The following is a 14,118-nucleotide window of genomic DNA, read 5'->3' on the forward strand; positions in this document are numbered from 1 at the left end:
GAGGGGAGGCAAACAGTACCTCTGCCTCAATGAAGGGGGCGTGCGAGAGCCCACTGGTTGGGTTTATGCTGGTTCTGCTGTTGCTTTTCTTCTACATCCTGAATGTGACTGTCAAGCGTGTGGGAGCAACTTCCGGATCACAACACAAAAATCTACGCAAAATTGAGAAAGAAGATTTCCACACAGTATTTTAATTCCCGATTTCCATGTTTAAGCACATCAAAGAAATCAGATAACGGGTCATCAGTTCAGTTTTCTATTATCAAAACAAAAAAAAACATAAAATGGTTTGTTTTCCGTTTTTTGTTTTCCTATTTCTAAATGGTAATTGGGAAACAGCTCGTTTCCCGATTTTGGTTCTCATTTCAAAACGAAAATCCGTTGGCCGCAAAGTGCACGGACCGGTCCCATACCACAACAAGTTACTGGAATATTCGGAGCTCAATGCAGCACGAACACACACACACACGTGACCAATCAAGATTGGAAAAACTAGTGTGGCTCACTACCACACAAACAAAGTTATTGCCTTTACCTGGCTAATAACATTCACACGTGATTCACAATGGGGCAGACATCTCCACAACACTTAATTGTCACTGAACACACAACACTCACCTCATGAACAATCACATCTAGGTAATCTAAACGCACAAAGTGGGCAATTCCACACACAGCTGCAACTCAACACATCACAGGGTTGCTCACCAAAGGTATATTTCCTAACTGCAATGAACACAACAACAATCAATGCCAATAGTTTCTTAAGAGCTCCCTGCTCAAAAAGGGCTTACCACAAGCCAGACAGAAACATCAGCTTCTGACAATTGAGCATGCAGGTCACAGAAATATACCATTGAACAAACCCAAACTCAAGAGTGTCACTGGTTTTAAAGTATTGAGCAACTCTCCATCTATAGCTATGAAAAAAAAACTAAACTATACCTCCCTAGTCTTCAGTGGTGTACCGAGCTCGAGGCGACTTTGAACGCTGAACTCGTGAGTAGACCCATTTATGTTACGCCCGGCTCGTGGGGTGGCAACATTAAATGGTAGACACAGACAACGGTGTATCTTGTAGAAAAACGGCTATTTATTAACAACAAAAGGTCGAGGTGTGGACAATCATCACTCATTATGCTCCGTTGCAGGTCCACAGCCTGCTGCCTCCATATGGCCAGAATAGGGACTGCTGGCAGGGTGTGCAGGGCACAGTGGGTCGTAACAATATGTTAATGAGATGTGTCCTCCAAAACTTGAGGAGCTGTTCTAGGGATTTTGGAGAGGCTAAAAATAATGACATGAAATCAATACATTACAAATGATTGCTCCTTTCATGAATTATTTATAGTAATAAAGCATACCATTCTCTATGTAGTCACGGAGGAAGCTGGTGATCCGGCAGAGATCTTCCAGAGAGACATCCTCGTCACCATCTTCGGTGTCATTCAGTGAGGGCCAGGTTATTTTTTCTAGTATCATCTTGAAAAAGATGTCCATGTCTATATTACTACACTAGACCAGACTGTGACCATAAATACTAAACACAAAATCTAATACTAGAGCTGTGCTGAAAGCCAAATAAAAATAATCCTCACTTAGTATATTTAGACAAAAGTCCTAAAATGAAGGGAGGCAACATACCATTGGAGTGCACAGTGTAACGGAGCTTCTGGGGATAAGCAGGGGAATGGTGTCTCTCCTCGGTTAGCAGAGGCCAAACAAGAGTTTCTTTCAAACCAGACCGCAGTTGCTTTAACTGTTTGACAGTTCTTCCAAAGACCTGTCAAATACATGTAAACTAGGGATTAACTATGGTTTGAACGAATAGTTCCAGTGAATATAAAATTGTAGTTTTGGTATAAATGTCCATCTCTAATAAGAACTTTTACTTCATTACAATGAAGTAAGATTAGACTCACAGCATGGAGAAGCATCTATTCCATGAGCCATTTCCTGTTATCTTGGGTCACTCCTGGCAGATCCCAGGACACAGCCAATTTTGTAATAGTGGTCTTCTCCTGTTCTGTCAGGAAAGCGGTGCCTTCCAACTTAAGGTCCACAATGAAGAAAAATAACTTAGTCAACAGAACTCTAGCACATGTACTAGCAAATGTAGCAATACATATTTTCAAAACACCCTAGGGGGCTTAAGAATTCACCAGTTGAATGGCCTCTCGGACATCAGTGTCAGCACAGTCCTTGATGTCTATTGTGGATGTTTCTGGTGATCCTCCAAACAACACATGTATAATTGCAGGACTCAATCCAGTGAGACATGGTCCACCGTGGAGGAACGAGTGGCCTATCATGCACAAAGAGGTCACTCTCTAAAAGGAACGAAGATGATGGGACTAGATGATCTTCTTCACCTTCAAACAGCAGTGTACCTCCAGGAACTTAGAGCAAAAAGTTATGTAGAAGGAAAAGTGTGTGAGGACTGTAATTCAAACATTCACCAAGATTCAGTTGAAGTTTGGACATTATAGTTGTGAGGAAATGTCTTGTCACTCCTTCGCCCACAGCAGGATCACCTATCAACATTGCACGAACAACTCAAACCCCATTGTTTATTTATCCAACAGGCACATTTTATTCAGAGAATCAAAACTGTAGACTTTACCATCAAGTGAGCACTGAAGTGGACAAGCCCATTCTGTGTTACGGTTCTTGTAAAAAGTCAAGATGGACCTTTCCCTGTCCTCTTCTGTGTCTCTCACTTCCATGGGAAGTCTCAGAGGCTTTCCTGTTTTGTGGGTACCGATTATGTGCTCTCTGAAACTTAATGTTTTGCGATTAGCTCATTTTTAAATCATCCCCTTTAAAAATCTGTTTTACTTGTTACTTTTAAAATACCTGACTCCTTAACAGCATCTACATCAATGATCTCAGTCACCGCTTCAGTTTCCCTGGATGACACATGGTTTCCTGTGCCAAATCCTGGATTATACCTGACTGCCTATCTGGGTAGTGGACTATCTGAAGCACTCGCTAACGCCTCAGACCTCCTATCTGAAGCACTCGATGACACCTCAGAAGCCCTAACAAACAACTTGAGTTAGATATTCCTATTAATATATATGTTTTTTTTTAAATCCCACCCAAAAAGTCACAGAATTCAAAATCCTTTTAACAATAAAAAGGAAAGTTACACTTTCAATTTTCAAAACTAAGCCATGTACTGTAAGAATAGACAAATGACAGACCAGTACCTCATGCAAGATTCACTGTGCATTTTTATCTCTACAAAAGGAAATTCCTGTCCACAGCATACACGCAGCTGAGGAGGTCCAGCCAGTCCAGTTTCTCTGCCAAGCCTCATTTCTGGACTCCTATTAATTTGGATCATTACATTCAAACAAAAGAAGACCCATGATTAATGTTACATTAAAACCAATGCTTCCTATATAATTAGCAAGACCATACCTAAAAACAGTCTTTCACTGCACTATATGTGATTGTAGAAAACTAAGTAGGCAAATGCCTAGATGCATAATAGCTCATACAGTAATAAAAATGATATACATTTTAATGCTGATTTATACAGCAGAAAGGTTAGTGAATGCTTACAGGGTCGAGATTCAAGTTCCTTTGAAGTGGGTGGATAAGAAAAGTGGCATTGCCAATCTGGGTCCGTGGGTCTTCGAGGAATTTTATATCGTAGCCTTTATTTGGACACGGTATTAACAGAAGCTGCCGGCTTCGTGTCATTCCGGAAATTCTGAGTAATTCAAATCCTCCAGCACTTCTCAATTTAGGAAATGAGCATACAAGAAATTCCATCAACTCATCTGTGCTGGTGTGATTACCTACAAGAAATAAGTATAAAAACAGTAACATTACCAGTTATCCACTGACACTTCTGCGTCACAAGAATTGATTCACAGCTTAAAAGGTTCAGTGGTGCGGGAAGTTTGTGAAAGTAAATAGTGTAGTGTAATAATGACTAAATCTATAATATTCACACTTCCAAATTCTCACTACCATTTTCAAAGGCTTTGATGTCTGGCATAGTTATGACTATTTAACAACCTAAATATGGTTGAACACAGTATACCTTGAAAGGTAAGACGCTTCTCTCCCAGCCCTGCCCTGGAAAGTTAATCCTTTTCTGCTTTGCTTGGAACCAAGCATGTGTTTTTTTTTTCTCCAAGGCAGCAGAAATTGTGTGTGTATGTTAGAGATGTACTTCTTAAAGTTCTGGAAGTTTGACATCTTGTAGTTTGGCCTCAGTAGTAGGGGCTAAACAACCGTGCCACTTCAGCTTAATGGAAGAAAGAAAAAACCAAGGTTGGTCCTACTGAGCATTGCCTTATCAATTACTTTAGGGTTAAAGAATCCCTCCAGTAAGTATTCACTTACCATCAACTGGGTGTCTAGGTGCAGCAAAGATGAAGACGTGGAAGATGGTATGCTTGAACTTGCTGTTGTGTGACACACGATAGAAATCATATGAATAAATAATGGGACGAATTGTATGCCACTTACAAAACGTAATAGTTGATGCTAAACTTCAAAGGAAAGATTTATTGTTGGCTATTTCTGTGCAGTTACTTGGCTAATGTTCGTATCACTAATCTAGACAGCCAAAGGTTGTGGTGATGTTACCACATGAATCTATTTATGCAGAAGTAACCCCAAACAACCCCAAACTGACAAGCTAGGCTAGTGAATTTACCATCGTGTGGGCTCACAGAGTGAGACGATGATGGCGGTACGATTTCGGCAGTACCTGCTACACAAACAGAAATAATAAAAGTTTGCAACGTAACGGTGCAAACCCATGACAGCGACGCGATACGCTTCCATCGCTTTGGGTGGGCGTGTACTGTCTCTGACTTGTGCAAAACATGGCGGGTGACGGTTCCAAATATGGTGTGTGTGAAAGTCCGCATGAAAGTACTTCCGTTACAGCGAGTTAAGAAAAGTTGTTTTTATTGACCAATGTAATTATCTCCCGCTTGTTCTTCATTTGATTTATGAATATAATTATTTTTTCTTCCAATCTCATTATCTCCCGCTCGTTTTTGTTTCTGTTTGGGGTCCATGAAAAAAGTATAAATATGGACGTTTTAATCGCCACTTGCGCTTTATTTATTCGGAGGAGGAGAAAACAGCGACCCCAACGACACCGATTTTGGGTGCATCCCTACGGGGAGTATCATCGGTTGGTGATGGAGCTGCGCCTGGATGCGGTTTTATTTCAGCAGTGTTTTAGGCTCAATATAGAGCAATTTGATTCACTGCTCACAAGAGTGGGTCCATTGATTTACAAGATGACGACGTCTCGTGAACCAATTGGGCCACCCGAAAGACTCGCCATCTGCCTGCGGTAAGCATTTTTACTATACCTCGGTTTTTCATGTAAATGTTTTTTTTATCAACAATTTTTCAATCTTGTAAGTATTTCATTTCATGTTTAATGTTTAACCCTAATTGTCAGCTCTAATTGAGTCATGAGATTTAGACTGATTATACTGTCTCTTGCAGGTTCCTGGCCACTGGTGACTCATTTAGAGTCATTGGTTTAAGTTACCGTGTGGGTGCAACCACCGTGGGGAGAATTGTGGGTTCCATGGCAATGTTCCGAAAGCCCATTATTCCGACAGCCCGCTGTTCCGAAATTGTGAGCATAGCAACGTGAACCACTATAGGCCACGTGCACATCCCAATGAATCGATCACACAATCATAAACATATAAATGCATTTATTTCACAAGCATGAACTTTAATTCAGAATATTATTATACACACATGGCATTTACATCGCGATGATAAAAAAAAATACTTTTATATAGCCAACTCATGCATGCTTTGTCAGTGCTTGACAAGATCTGCGTAATGTCCTGCGACAATCTGCCGGTGATTTCCTTCGCACGAGTGATACCCCATATTCAAAACCAGAGTAAACTAAGATAACAAATATTGCCTAGGAAAAGTTATATGCGTGATACGCAAACTAAATACTGTGTGTTTTGTGCCACTTAAAATATTTCTAAATTATGCCAGTGGGACTATTTTTCGGAATATCGGGCTTTCGGAACACTGGGCCGTCCCCAGAATTGTGCAGGAGGTGTGCCGTGCCATTTGGGACAGCCTGGTGGGTGACTACATGCCAGTGCCAACCAAGCAGGACTGGAGGGACATCGCTGAGGGCTTCTCACAGCGGTGGAACTTCCCGAACTGCTTGGGGTCAATGGATGGCAAGCATGTGGTTATCCAAGCCCCCTCTAACAGCGGCTCCCTCTTCCATAACTACAAGGGCACATACTCGATCGTGCTCCTTGCGGTGGTCGATTTCGATTACCGGTTCCGAGTTATAGATGTTGGCAGCTATGGGCGGAGCAGTGATGGTGGGACCCTGGCCAACTCTGCCTTTGGTCAGGCTCTGAAGAGTGGGACACTGGACCTCCCAGAGGACTGCCCCATCCCTGCAGCTGAGGGCCTTGGACCGATGCCTCATGTCTTTGTGGGAGATGAGGCCTTTCCATTGCAGAACAACCTGATGCGTCCTTTTCCAGGGAGAAACCTGACCAGGGAGAGGAGAATGTTCAACTACCGCCTCAGCCGTGCCAGGTTGACGGTGGAGTGTGCATTCGGCATTCTCTCCAGCCAATGGAGGATGTACTGGCGTGTAATCGGTGTTTGCCCTAAAAAGGCTGAAACGTGTGTCAAGGCCACCTGTGTCCTTCACAACTTTCTAAAGATGTCCACAACTAGCCGAGCACGACCAGGTCCTACCATGGAGGGGGGAGTCCACTGCACTGCTGGATGCTCCCAGAACCGGCAGCAACGATGCTGCCCGAGAAGCCATCCGCTCCAGGGAGAGTTTCTGCACGTACTTCAATGCAGAGGGTGAAGTGTCCTGGCAACGCAATGTGGTGTAGGCAGTGGCTTTGCAAAACGGCTCTTAAGAGCCACCCATGTTGATCATTTAGAAGCAAATATGTACAAGTTACATGTACAGTTATGTGTTGTCAGTGGCTTATTAAACCTACCGCTCTTTTAAGAGCCACCCATTGTTAAAAGCAAATATGTACAAGTAATGTGTTTATTATTTTTAAGCCTAAGAAGTATTGCTTTAGGAAACCAAGGGGGAGACATGTATTTTAAAACACAAACTATTTTATTAAAATACCTCAGACAAAGCCCAGCCATTATTCTGGAGTTCCTCCTCCCTCTCAGCCTCAACCACCATGCCATAAAACTTTAATTTCAGTTCCCCCCTCTTATGGAGGGGCAACCTTTTTAGTGCTGGGATGAGGCTCCTGAAATACTCATCCTCATCAGCAGGTGGTGGGGGCTGGAACCTCTCCATTGATGCAAGCATCCGCTCCTCAAAGGGATCCACCCTCGCCCTCTTTCTCCTAGGCCTGCCCTGCGGTGTGGATGTGGATGGGGTGGTGGTCACAACATAAAATTGGCTGGCTGGCTCACTGTGTTCCTGGCTGGCAGCAGTGGGGTCAGGCTGGCTGTAACAAGCTGGCAGATCAGCCACCTGTGATTCAACATGACTTGAAAGGGTCATGTTTCCTGACGTCTCCCTAAACTCCAGAAATGGCGCCAGGAAACCCATGACCGCCATGTACTTCCACATCTTCACTGCGCTTCAGAACTGCCTTTTCGTTTAAGCATGAAATTACATAACATTAAAATAAACCCACCAGCAATACCAACAATTTCCGAAACCTTCTTCCATGCCGCATTTTTTTTTTTTTAAACATCTCTGTAAACAAACAGAGACGTGTCTTATAGCACCGGGTGGGCAGACACAGCGATTATTAATTTTTCCTCCATTATGTATGTATGTGTAGATTCAGGGCACTCAAAGTGCTAAAATGACAGCCAGGTGAGGTCAAATAGGGTGCAAAATGACGAGGAGTTATAAAGGCATTCTGATTGGCTGCTGCCGGAGAAAAATCGGTCCTCATTTGCATAGGATTCAACTTTTCCCAACTTTTATTGGTCGCGTCGCCCAAAACGGTGGTGTACGTCACAATGGCTTGGCTCCCATTGAAATGCATGGAATTTAAATATCGCGTCGCTCATAACGGTGTCATGGGTTTGCACCGTAAGTATACCTTTGCGTGCCAACTATCGATCTATTGAATACAGTATGGTTGTGTTCAGACATTTCTCCAAACGGTCTGCAGCCTCACGGAGCAACTCTGCTATCGACCGTCTTTCTTCCATCTCACAATGTCGCTCACTAGCCGTTCAGCAGAAGATTCCAATGCGCGTGATCGTTGAATTCAGGTTGAAAAATGCGGAAGTGCTTGCACTAGTTAGGTAGATTGAATCTAAGGCTCTGGATTGATTGCAATGTCTGAACGTCAGTTTCCACGCCTACTGGCCTCCTCTCATTATCATATTGGGAACAATGAATGAATGAATACATAAATTAATAAATCAATAAATGAATGAATACAGAAATAAATACATACATAAATGTAAATTATAAGTAACTATTGATTGACAATTGTGCATTAATTAATACATTTATTTCTGTCTAAATGCATGGATGTGAACATTTATTTATTCATTCATTCATTTGTAAATATGGCAGGTTTGGTCCTCCATACCCTACTAACTGAAGAGATGCTGTCCTTGGGACTAATTTCATCCTCTATCTCTGTTGGAGGTGCAACAACAGGACAAGATTGAATCCATTCATCAGCCCTTGTCTTAAACTCTTCAATATTTATCCTCTTCGGTTCATACCACTATCCTGTGTCTAACACATTCATCCTTTGACAAAAGCTCTGTATATTTCTGTAAGTTCTCCTTTACTTGTTCCAGGTTTGCTGGATCAGACATGAGTTCACTCATCTTATTCATTTTGCGAGTTAAAGCAGCCAATTTATTCTTTCTAACTTGTTTTGCTCCTTTCTTCTTATTTTCTGACTCAAACATTTATTTTTGCTTTTCAGAATCAACAGGTACAGAAATAACCGCATGGTCAGCCATATTGGAAACTGAAGCCCTTTGTTCAACTTGACAAACTTAAAAGTCCTTTTTTCTTCAAAAATATAACTCAATATTCCACAAAAATGATTCTTCTTAAGACAATAAACAAGATTCCGTTCAAAGTTTTCATAAACATACCGATTGCTGAGGATTCACTTGGATTACATTTTGGCCATCTACCACTCCAGAGTGGCACTTGAATTCACACTTGAACTTCCTTTGTTCCAGTATCCAGTTCCATTCAATGTTGCTTTCTTCCAAGTACATCCATCCAAGGTAGTTTTTTGACTAAATTGTAGCAGCAATTTCTATTTTACTACCACTGGTGGCTGAGAAAAGATGAGGAGTAGAGGCGAGTCCAGTTGATCCCTTTGACTCACCTCTACTCCTCATCTTTTCTACATGCGTCAGAACCAAAATCCAACTCAGCCACCAGTGGCAGAGTGTCTTCCACTCGTCCCCCTCCCGAATGCGTACCAAATGGTAGGCGTTCCGCAGATCCAGCTTGGATGGCTGCACCCTGGAGTAGGTTGAACGCCGTGGACATAAGAGGCAGAGGATAACGGTTGAGAACTGTAATCTTATACAGACCCCGATAGTCGATGCTGTTACGAATTGGAGGTGATGTGCAGAACTGAAACGCACGACTCAGAACTCAGTAGTGAATGTATGATAAAAGGTTTACCTGCAGGATACGGTACACAGGTAGGCAGTCAATCAGCAGGCAAACATAATCCAAAAGTGCATAGGCAGGAGAATAGTTGAGTTACAATCCAAGGTCGGAAACACTAGTAAGCAAACAATACAAACTGGGCATAGGCAGGAGAATGGTCGAAGTATAGTCCAAGGTCGGCAACACGAGAAACTTAATTATAATTCAGGGAACACGGAAAAACAAACACGTAATATGAAATGACGAGAACGCAACGAGAAACAAGAATACATGGACTATATACACACACACACAACAGATAACGAGGGACAGGTGAGAACAATCAAGGCGGGGCAGACAATGAGACACAGGTGGACTAAACAAGGGGAATGAACAGGACACAGGAGAAACCAATCAGACAAACAAACCGGGTGATGATTGGGAACAGGTGAGGGGTGAAGACACGGACAACAAGAGGGCACATGGTATAAACAAACATGGCGGGAACAAGGAAGCACAAGGACTAGACTAAGGAACAAAGAACACAAGGGAGACTGTAAAAGAGTGTGCCCGAGCGGTTGGTTTGGTCAGACTTAAGGGATGGATGAAAGGCACAACAGTACTTCCAAAAACGTTTTTCTTTAATTTTCTTGTAGGTTGAACAGACAGTACAAACAAACAAACAAAACACTGACTGCAAAATAAAACAAACACTGGGACAATGCCCAAGCTATCTATTCACCTGGAATTCACACAAGCACCAACTTAGGTCTGCTCACGCCAGCGACCTCTCCCAACTGAGCAGTGCAGCACGCATTTAAACAGCTGGCCGTTACCATTAAACGTGCATTAATCAATCAGCCGTTTCGCACGGTATTCTCTTCTTCCACGCATACTGGCAAAAGATATTACATATGAACATGCATGTTATATTAGTAATTCTGCCATTAAACACTTTAACAAAGAGTTAGTTAGATCACTAGGAACACCCCTGCCCTAATGAGCGCTTCCCTAGCAGCGCACGAAACAAACGCAGAAAATCATTCACCGCTCTGCATCCCCGTTTGCTTCCCACGCTCATGGAAGACACATGCAACAGATAAGAATGCAACTAAACATTTTGGCCACCGATCAATGCACACAGAAACCCCATCCCGTGTTAGTCCCCACATCGTATCACATCACACCACATATTTATGTCCATCTGAACGTATCATAAATTCCGTGAATAAGATCTGCGGGGAAACCACCGCTTCACGTGACAGTCGCCATGCATTCTGTCACAAAGACAAACTAAGAAACAGAACAAGGACAAGGCACAGACCTTACAGATGCAGGGCCTCAGGGTACCATCCTTCTTGCCAACAAAAAAGAAACCCGCTCCAGCTGGGGATGTGGACGGACAAATAAAGCCTGAAGCCAGGGAGTCCCTAATGTAGTCGTCCATCGCCTTCCTCTCTGGTCGGGAGAGGGAGAAAATTTGCCCACGAGGAGGGCTAATACCCGGATATAACTCTATAGAGCAATCATAAGGCCGGTGAGGTGGGAGCGATCTCAGAGAGATCTCCGTGCGGTGATTCCCCGACTGCAACCGCACCCGGGATGTTACCCGGGTCACCCTGCCATTCCCCAGCACTCGACCGTCAAGGTCTGTGATGGCAAGCGGGGTCTTGAGGGGTTACCAGCCGCACCGGAGTCCACCCAAGCCTGGCAAGAATGTTCGTTCTCCCCCCAGGAAATGGTCATGGGAATGTACACAGCTTGATCGGGAGACCCAGAAGAGAGGGTTGCACCCGTCACAACCCTCCCCTGGTTGGACGGACCTGGGGGGTATTCGTCGTAGCTCGATAAGCAGTTTAGCAAGCTAATTTTCAGGCTAAGATAAAAAAAAACGCCCCTCTTTTTGGTTCGTGGAAGCAACTTTTGATAAATCACCATAGTAACATATCAATTAGCACTAACCTGCTCCAGCGCAGGCTAACTTAAGTGTAGCTGGATAAGCTTGCCACACCCCCGGAAAAAGGAGGGATCCCATTGACCAAGGACTGATATTAGATAGTTAGATTAGCGTAGGGAGTTATTTGCCAACGCCAAGATCCATTATTCCATTATGATGAGTTCTTGTATGAGCGCTACCGATTCAGCCGACAAGGAATAATTCATTTACAAGACCTTCTTGAGTAATTTATTGCGAACATTGACTGTCTTGTACTTTTTTGCGAGTGGTACATTTGTGTAGTGTCGGTGATGCGGAGAACAAAGCACTCCTAATTATATGAGTGTTATTAGTACACCATAGCATATCATTATTGTAGAAAATGATTAAGGTGGACTCATGATAAGAATAGAGAGAAATACACACAATTTATTTTCACTGCTTCAATTTATTGCATTTGTTATTAATACATTTACATTTGGTCATTTAACAGACGCTTTTATTCAAAGCGACTTACAAGGAAATGTAAAATTACACCGAGGAAGGAGGTGAGGGGATTCGAACTAGCAACCATGCAGTTTCAAACCGGTAGAGGAATCCTCTGTACCAGTTCACACTTACCATCAGATATTCATACATAGATATCACCCTATAAACATCCCAACACACCTTGCTCTCACAGCGGTGGCGGTGTTGAATTTTGCCATGATTATGGTCTTGTATTCTTCATAAGCGTTCATGTTCATCTCCTGCTCGCCAGCGGAGAAAAAAAGAGCCCTTTTCTTTGAGTTTAGAACCATTATACCGTTAGAAAATCATTATTTTGGTGATCGACCTTTCCTGCCTTTTGAAGTAGGACCGTGCACGCGCAATTGCCCTGATAACTTTAGCCTGGTTGAAATTAACCACATGTTTTGGAGGATGAGCCGTTGACGAACCGATATTTGCTGTTCTCAATCAGCTCGCTAGTGTTAACGGGCTAAAAGGACAATTGATTAACTTAGCTTCAGCCCGGGGCCCTGCCCTTTTCCCGAGAGCTCGGGACAAGATGACCGGCGGTGACCTGATTCACCACAATACAGGCAGCACCCGCGTTGCGGTGGAGGAAGCCAAGGCTCCACGGGGAGTGAAGAGGACCCACTGGGTTAGTAGGTGCTGGAGGACATTGCTCTGGGGGTCAGCCCTATGTTCCCACATTTCGAAGGATTTTTTTTTCACTGACAATTTTGCAAATTAGGCCCTATGTTCCCACAGCCCCATGTTCCCACAGACCTATGTTCCCAGATGTATTTTGAAAAATGAGTCCCGATGTTCCCACAGCCCTATGTTCTAGGGTTAGGGTTAGAGTTTGGAAGCTAGCTAGCTCCTTCAAATCGCCAGCTACGGAATGGTGAACCCTTAACTACCAGGCAGGGGTAGAAATGTGGGAACTGTAGGAACATAGGGCCTAATTTTGTAATGAATATTAGAAATGTGGGAACACAGAGCTGTGGGAACATAGGCACGCTCCCTTGCTCTGTAGTCCCTACCTGGTCTAGCTGCCGCAGCCTTTGGTCGTAGTGAACCAGATCCTCCTGCTGGTGAACCAGGGCCTGTTTGTGTTGATCTAGGCGATACTGGGTGAGCACCATCTTCTGCAAAATGAACCCTTCCTGCTACAATCGCATGACACAGTTGCGTGAGAGGGCAGCCTTCACCTGCCTTCCTACATGGGCCCCGGTACACTGCACCGGTTGTGTTGTTGATTGTTACGCATGTGACTCTGGCCTTTCATTTCCATCACAATATTTTCATGCAGGCTATTGTATTGGTGTTTGGAAGTATTCCACACTGTGCTGTAAAATGGGAGATTGTTGCCAGGTTATTTTTTTCTAAATGCAGTCTTTCTCCATTTACTGCAGCTAAAGGTCTAATATCTTTGAAAATGAAGTTCACCAGCAAATTGGTAATTTGCAGTCGTCTTTTCTCTGTTACAGTAGGGTGTTTGGTGAAATCGCTGTTTCTCTGCTGAAGAGAGGATTTGGATCATACCTCAGCTAGTGTTAGCGGATGCCTTTTTTAGATGAGTGTGCGTTGTTTGTTGTATTTCAGGATGGACTTGCATATTTTGCAAGTGACAGCAGGAGGCAGGGTTCATCTTTAGTGAAGTATTTTTCCACACACTGGATGCACTGCTGCTGGTTTGCTGCAGTGATCCACCAGGCTCCCCTCCTGTTGTCTTCTCTGATGTGTCCATGTTGCTTGAGCCAGAATGTGTTGTTGTTATTATTCATGAAGGGAACATTAAATATTTGATTTATCTGACATTTATGGTTGAATAAGGTGCTGCATCCATATTTATTATGATTATCTTTAGTATTTGGTTTACCTGAGCAGTACGGATGTGCACAAAGGTGCCCATTTCTTCAGACAGGTGACTGCAGCACCTGCTCTGTTAGGCCTTTTAGAATGGAACTTGTGTCTATAGCCAGGAACGCAGCCATACGGTTTTTCACAGCAGCAAGCAATTTATAACTTGGAAAACCCATGCACCTCCATATTGCACAGTAGGATCGATTCATTA

This window comes from Clupea harengus, chromosome 5, assembly GCF_900700415.2.
Source record: "Clupea harengus chromosome 5, Ch_v2.0.2, whole genome shotgun sequence".
NCBI lineage: Eukaryota > Metazoa > Chordata > Actinopteri > Clupeiformes > Clupeidae > Clupea > Clupea harengus.